The 7723-nt window shown below is 43.2% G+C and overlaps 1 pseudogene; it reads left to right on the top strand.

Annotated features, from left to right (window-relative positions):
• Positions 1 to 4046: 4046 nt before the first annotated feature.
• Positions 4047 to 4568, top strand: LOC103737715 (annotated as a pseudogene).
• The last annotated feature ends 3155 nt before the right edge of the window (positions 4569 to 7723 follow it).

Raw genomic sequence — 7723 nt, 5'->3', positions numbered from 1 at the left:
GGAGTGAAAAGGGGGAGATCAGAGCTCTATAGTCAGGAGGAAATCTTAGCATGTAGTCCAGCTGAGGAACACTGTGAAGCCATCTTGATGGAAATTTGGGGGGGGGGGCGGTTACTGTCACAGAATCCGACTTTGTCTGAAGCAGTTGGTTGAGTGCAGGAATTTCAGGCAGAGAAATTTCAGCAAGGAGAGCCTGCTTCAATGAAAGCAGAAGGCTTGGGTCTGTGGAGAAGTGCTTATATCTGTCCCTAGGAGACATAAAATAAATTATTTCCCTCTGAATATTTTCTAGAAGTAAAACTATTCTTTGAAAAACAGTAGAAAAAATAGCTTTTCGATATCTTCTTAATGTGTCATAACTTGAAATTTTTTACTTTTTTTTTTTTCTTTATCAAAGTCTCTCTTCCATTAAAGACTGCAGGCATCATAAAGATGGGGACAAAAAAAGTCCTGTTTTTTGTAGAACCATATAATCAGTGCCTAGGATGAGGTCTACCTATAACAAAGGGTAGATGAGGAACAGGAAGGGAATGAGAACTTGAAATCCATTTTTTTTTATATTCTTTCTACCTTATTGTGTTTGGAACCCATAAGGCATCTTCTCTTTTGTACTTTTACTCAACTCTGACTTGATGAACTGAATCTTTTATTTTCTTTTTCTTCAAATGTGAGTATGCCCTCTAGTGAAGGGGGTCTGGTTTGTATGGTAAGTGTTAACATAGTTCACTCCTACAGCTTGGAGGGATGGGTGCCATTCCCTCATCTCCTCCTTCAGCATCATAATATGTCTAGATTCTTATTGGCCAGAGTGGTAGTATTAGCTGACAGGAATTAATACACCTGCAAAAGTTTTTGCCTCTCTGAAGAAAACACTATTAACATTTGTCAGCACCCATTGAACTTGTGGCCTAGAGCCAAGAAATTAAATGAAAATTATTAACTGTTGGAGATATCTGCCTTGTTTGAACTCCAGCAAGCATGATTGACATCATGTGCAAAGTTGCCAGTAGCCAAGATTGTCTGTGATGGCAGAGCCGTATAGGCATGTAGGCAGACACAGGTTCCAAAGTGCAGCATCCCTTTTGTTTATGTTTAGATAGCAAACTATACCTTGTTTACACTGCTCTGTGAATATCTGCTCTGCTCCTTACAAACAGGCAGGCCACACATTGTTGTTAATTGTTTCCTAAGCTCCTGAAGAGGAATGCCCTTTGATCTGTACACCATCCTGAACACCTGCTTAGAACACCCCATCCCAAGGAATAAAATCTTAAGAGTTAGAGACTCAGTGCTCTTTGTTCTACTGAACAGAGGCCTCCTTGTCCACAGCTTTCTTAAATGTTATGTTGCCTATGTGCGCTATTTTGTCAATAGGTACCTCACCGTCAATCATTGTGTCCACCACTACCAAGCCATGCAGGATGTAGCAATTAACTAAAACAAATCTGACAGAAGAGGACTGGCGTGGGGAAAGAACTAACATTGATAATGATAATTAAAATTAATAATCAGAACTTGATTCATTTTCTGATTATTTAGACCTTCCAGGAGCACTGAGAAATAAGCATGTCTTAGCTTTATTTCCTGTTGCTGTGATAAAATACCTTGACAACAGCAACTTAGGTGAGAAGAGGTTTATTTTAGCTCCCAGTTCCAGGTTGCAGTGTGTGATGGCTAATCCTGGGTGTCTTGACTGGATCTGGGATTAACTGAAATGACAGAGATCTTCTTGATTGGATCATCTGAAACTGGAAGACACACCCTAAATGTGGGTGTTACCTTCTAATGGTAGCCCATATAAAAGGCCAAGGCAGAGGAGAACACCAGGCTTCTTGCTGCTTGCCTTCTCTCTCGCTGGTGAGTTCGTCTTGCTGCTGTAGACTGAAGACTAGCTGATCTTTCAGCGCCAGATTGGGACTACTGAGACATCCAGCCTTGAGGACTGAGTGACTACAGATTCTCAGCCTCTCCAGTGTGGTGCAGTCATTGTTGGACTACTCGGACTCTATCCTGTGAGCTAAGCTGATAAGTCTCTATACATATATATTCATTCTACCAGTTCTGTTTCTTTGGAGAACCCTGACTAATACACAGTGTGTCATAGCAGGGAAGCCAAGATGGCAAGAACTTGATGCACTCTGTCATATCCAGAGTCAAGAATCAAACGAGAAAGAATGTGTTGTGTGAATGTGTTCTCAGCTTGCTTTCTCCACTCTTACATAATTCAGAACTGAAATCCAGGAAGCAGTGCTAAGGTAAAAGCATCAGGGTGTGGTAAAAGCCCTTACAATGTGATGGTGATGAAACTCTTTTGGATGGTTGCTAAGAACTTTGGACCCTGAAGAGTCCCAAGGTAAGAAATAAGAATGGGGAGGTAAATAGGAATCTTCCCCACTCCCACTGTGGTTACATAGAAGCCATTGCTTTCAAAAACTGCCACATTCCTGTAACCACCTGTAAACAACTTAGTTAATTATCACATTTGTATTGTTTGCCCTTTGCTTGCATTACTCATGTATGAGTATAAAGGTCCCCAAAAGCTTGAGAGAGGGACTGACACCTTTACTAAAAGATCCAGATAAGAGTCCCCTAGTGTAAAATTAAGCTCCCTCTCCTCACTGACTTCAGCTACTGGTATCTGATTTTTCCATAACAGTGTCACTCAATTCCAGGCTGGTTCTTCCCATATCAATTGATAGAGTCAAAATGACCCCCACATACACTCCAATTCAATGTAAACAATCCCTCATGAGACTCCCTTTCCCAGGTGGTTCTAGATCATGTCAAACTGACACTTATAACTGTGACAATTATTATTATACATAATTACTGTATTATTATACACGATTATTATAATACATAGAGACTGGGAGCCTGAGATGCTAACAAAATCTTATGTTACAGCAAATTTTTTTTACTATGCCTTTGGCTTCTTCATATATATGCTTCCCACAAAACCCTGACTGTTAGAATTACAAAAGGTATGTAAGTCTGCCAGGTGTGGTGGCACACGGCTTTAATCCCAGCACTCAGGAGGCAGAAGCAGGTGGCTGTCTGTGAGTTCAAGGCCAGCCTGGTCTACATAGTGAGTTCCAGGACAGCTGAGGCTACAGGGAGACCCTGTCTCAGAAAAAAATGAGAGAGGAAAAAAAAGTAAGTATCGAATTTATTTCTAATTTATAAGATAAAAGAAATCTCCAAATCTAATTTATATCTTGTAGGTATCCTAAATTAATTTCCTCCTTCCTTCCGTCCTTCCTTCCTTCCTTCGTCTTTCCTTCCTTCTTCCCTCTCTTTCCTTCTCTCTGTTTCTTCCTTTTAAAACTCATATCAGCAGCATAATAGTCCAGTAAAATAATATGACTTAAGTTTTGGACATACATAAATGGTATTGAAAGATGACTCAAAATGTTATAATTTAGAGAAATATAGCCCTTGATAGAAATAAACACTTAAGAAAGGGAAAACAGTTTAGAAAGGAAAATATTACCAAAGAATCTTTGTTATGGGAAAATCAGAGACCAGCAGCCAAAGTCAGGTTAGGAGTGGGATTGAATTTTACGCTAGTGGATTGACCCAGACCCAGTCCCGACTCCAGTTTAGGGGTTTTTACATTCATGTGAGGAAGTACAAGTAAAGACAGAACATCTCACAGGGGGTGATTAAGTAAAAGGCACATGTGATAATTAAGCAAGGTAACATATGGCTGCAGAGGTTACAAAGACTTCCTTCCAGGTCGACCACAGAGGGCATGATGGAGGAAGACTCTGGCTCACCTCCCCCATACCTCTCTCTTAGAGTTTTCTAAACTTTGGAGAACAAAAGGCTTCTATCCTGGGTAACCATAGGAGGTAGTGGGGGAAGACTCCAGCTTATCTCCCCAGTCTTATCTAGAAGCTTTTCCTGCTCCAAAGTTTTTAATTATCATTTCCATTATATCCCCTCCTCTTTATTTACATAATCCCTTATATTATTCTAGAGGGTCCCTGAGATATTCTTGACGAATCACCTGGAGTCTGATGGCCTCTACTCTATTTTTGATAAATTTACCTCCTCCTATGAAGGAATTACAAGTGAAGAATCAGTATAAAAAACAAAGAAGTAGAAGCAGCTCAGGGAGTGAAGATTCTTGGATAAGACCTCGAGAAAACACTGGCAGGTTTACCTCTCCTAGTGGCTTATAAAGAGGATGAAATCCCTGTTCTTAAAGATGAATTGATCCATGAGTTTAAGCAGACATTAAGTGTTATCAAATTAGAAGAAAAAGGAGTTTATGTCCAGGCATCCACTCTTTGGAAGCTCTACTTGAATTTCTGAAAACATCAGAGGTGCCCTATGCAGGAATTTACATTGGCCAAGTCCATAAAAAAGATGTTATGAAGGCTTCAGTGATGTTGGAAGGTAATCCACAATACGCAGTAATTTTGGCCTTTGATGTAAGATTTGAACGGGATACACAAGAAATGGCTGATAGTTTAGGAGTTAGAATTTTTAGTGCAGAAATTATTTATCATTTATTTGATGCCTTTACTAAATACAGACAAAACTATCTTTCTAAAAGGCCTTGAATATGCTGGAACCATCCAGTCCCCCACCCAAAGAAGCACCAATGGAAGCATTCATACCTCAATCTGTTTGTGGTTGTAAGAGTGGCCACCACCATGTTCAAAGGTGTCCAAATTCCTGCCAAAACGGTCACTTAGGCCCTTTAGCCTTGGGTTAATTTGGGGGGGGGAAACATGACCCTTTTGTTTAGTAGCAGTTTGAAAAAAAAAAAAAAAAAAAAAAGACAAGTCTGTGTCAAAATAGAGCCTCTCCCTGGTGAATCTCCCAAGATGTTCAGGAGACATTTTGCCAACAGTCCATTGATGCGCTCAAAGACTGGTTCAGATATGCAATGCAGAAGAGTGACTGGCAGCTTACTGTGGAGCTGAAGTATTTAAAATCATCTAATTTTACCATGGGGCAGAAATTGTAGTAACTGCAATATAATGTTGTAATATCACCAATGGAACAGACATATCTGGACGCTGATGGACTTAGGTGTATAAAATATTTTCCATGAGAAACCAAGCAACTTACACTGATTTGACAGTGGTCAATTCCCTGTCCCCACAGTTCCAGTGTGCTGGTTCACTCATCCTCCACCCCACCCTTTCCTGAAGACTTGCCTGCTGTTTTCAAGTTTGCCCTTCCTCAAATTTAGATTTTTATTACAAATCTAAAGCTCTTTCAATTTTATAATGATTAAATCAGTCCTGCAGTATTTGATTAAAAGAAAAAAAAAAATAGAATAGATTCCCTGCCAGAGAATCTATTTGATTTTGTAAAGTTACACTGCTTTGTTGAACCAAGCTTAGTTCTTCTCTTATTAGGTTAGACAACTGACTGTGCTGGACTTGTTGGAGCCCAATAGCTGTGGCCCCAGGGATGTCATGCCTGCCAAGGCTGCCCCCAGGAGGATGGGGAGTACAGCAATGGCTCTTTTCTGTCTATGCTGATAGGTTTGCACTTCCTTACCCAGGAGAACATCTAAGTCAGGGACAAGAATAACCAGAAGACAGTTCTCCCCTAGGTAGCAAGTGTGGATTGCCACCCAAGCAGGAGAAGTAAGTCCCTTCGGAATGGGGGAATTGGGAGAAAGGTAGTTACAATTGTCTTGTCTCCCAGGAAACAAGGCTTCCCTCAGGGACTGAACTCAGGGCCCCACTAAGCAGGAGCCTGTCAAATTCCTGACTCCCACCCCAGAGTAGGTCATTTGGCTTGCTCTTAAGCATATCCAGCAAACATTTCCTAGGTCAGGATTGACTTGTGCCAGCAGCTCGTGACTGATGTTTATGGGTCTGAGCATCTTTATCAGAGGGGCATCAGGGTCAATCTTAGATGGGCTGCCACTATAAGGGTGGGCATTTGGTTTGGGGGCCTAAGGGTCTAGAGTATTGGCTCTACTACCTGGTACTGTTACATTGTTTGCCATGATTATGAGCCACCAAGTTTGTAGGGGACCCCTCATTCCCAAGACATGCCAGCCCATCTCAAAGGTTTTGCTTCCCCATAGTGGGGGGTTTTCTATAGACAATTCCCATATTATTTCACCTTGATATCCTCATTCTGGACCTGTCACACCTTTAATCCCCTGCCCTGAAGTGGGAGCTCACTGCCAAGCTCCTTCAGAAGCGAAGTCCACACACGACCAGTCCTTGAGGAAAGACCAGTAGCGGTCTCCACAGTTGTCATCATGCTCTCTGGGGATACGCCCATAAGCAGCAACCATTTGGGGAGATCTTTTGAAGGCAGCGCAGTCTATTCTCCCGGCCTGGGTGATCCCATCACAACACGATGAAGTCAAAGGGACAATCCACTGACCAAAACTAGGGTGGTAATACCATCTAACGGAGACAAGGCATGCCCCCTGAGGAGAGCAATTAGCCATATTAATAGGTACCCAGGACTGGGGGTCCCCTTGGGACAGGGTGGCCTTCCAAACCAGCTCAGTCATCAGGGCCATGGAATCTGAGTGGGAGCCAGGCCTGCTGGGCATCCACAGAATCAGCAGGGACATCAGGATGTAGGGCAGGCACAGAGTCGTTGCTGCCATCTTGAGATCGTTTGGATATTATCAGCTTCAGAGGCTGGTCTGGGGCAGCTCTGGCAGTCGACTCCTGTTTCGGATTCAACGCTGCCTTGACGTGGGAGTGACGGATCCAGGGCTTGATGACTGCAACTTTGAGAGCTGAAGTGGTGGTCAGTATTATTTGATATGGCCCCTCCCATCTTGGCTCTAGGTATCCCATGACTGGAACCCTAACCCAAACCCAATCTCCAGGGTTCCAGGAATGAAGGGGCCTGGAACAGCAGGGAGGGGGGGTAAGTTCAAGTTGTCAGAGATCTCTTTTATTGTGCTAAGTCTTTCAAAAACTGCAGGAGGTGAACCTGCCCAAACTCTCTGAGATCTCTAGCCTCCCTAGGAAGGAGTGTTGGTGGGTGCCCAAATAGAATCTCAAAAAGAGAAAAACCACACTTTCTTGGTGCACGTCATACTCTGAACAGTACAAGTGGCAAGATCTCTGGCCAGGAGAGACTTGTTTCCTGGCAATGTTCAGCTATCACAGTTTTCAGGGTTCTAGTCATCCTTAAACCCAGCCTGAAGACTGTGGGTGATACCAAGTGTGTAGAGTCCAAGTCAGCCCAGCAGCCTTAAATGCTTGCTGAATAATTTTGCTGACAAAGGCTGGGCCGTTATCTAACCCGATCCTGGTCGGGACCCCAAAGCATGAGATGATCTCTCTGGCCAAGGCCTAGGACACTTCCTGGGCTTTCTCCATGCAGGTGGGGAAAGCTTCCACTGAGCCTGAGAAGGTGCAAACAATGACCAGTAGGTACCGGTATCCTTTACTGGGCTGGATGTCGGTGAACTCCACTTCCAAATGTCCAAATGGGTAGGATCCCCGCTTCTGTGGCAACAGTGGGGGCCAGGGGCCCTGCTTTGGGTTGTTTTGTGCACACCATATGCAAGATTTGCTAGCTTATTGGGCTAGTGTCACCGGCCTTGGGGTTATCAGATATCTCTGCAACAAGTCTCCTAGGGCTCTTTCCTAGGTGGGTCATCTCATGAGCCTGCTGGACCAGACCTCAGGGAGAGCAAGAATTCTTGTGAGGGCATGTAACTCAGCCTTCTGGGCAGATCAGGGAGATGGTCCTCCTCCATAACTTTGTCTGTGGT

This window comes from Nannospalax galili, unplaced genomic scaffold, assembly GCF_000622305.1.
Source record: "Nannospalax galili isolate Female #2095 unplaced genomic scaffold, S.galili_v1.0 scaffold858, whole genome shotgun sequence".
NCBI lineage: Eukaryota > Metazoa > Chordata > Mammalia > Rodentia > Spalacidae > Nannospalax > Nannospalax galili.
Note: the sequence above shows the minus strand (reverse complement) of the source record. Positions and strands in the feature narration are given on the sequence as shown.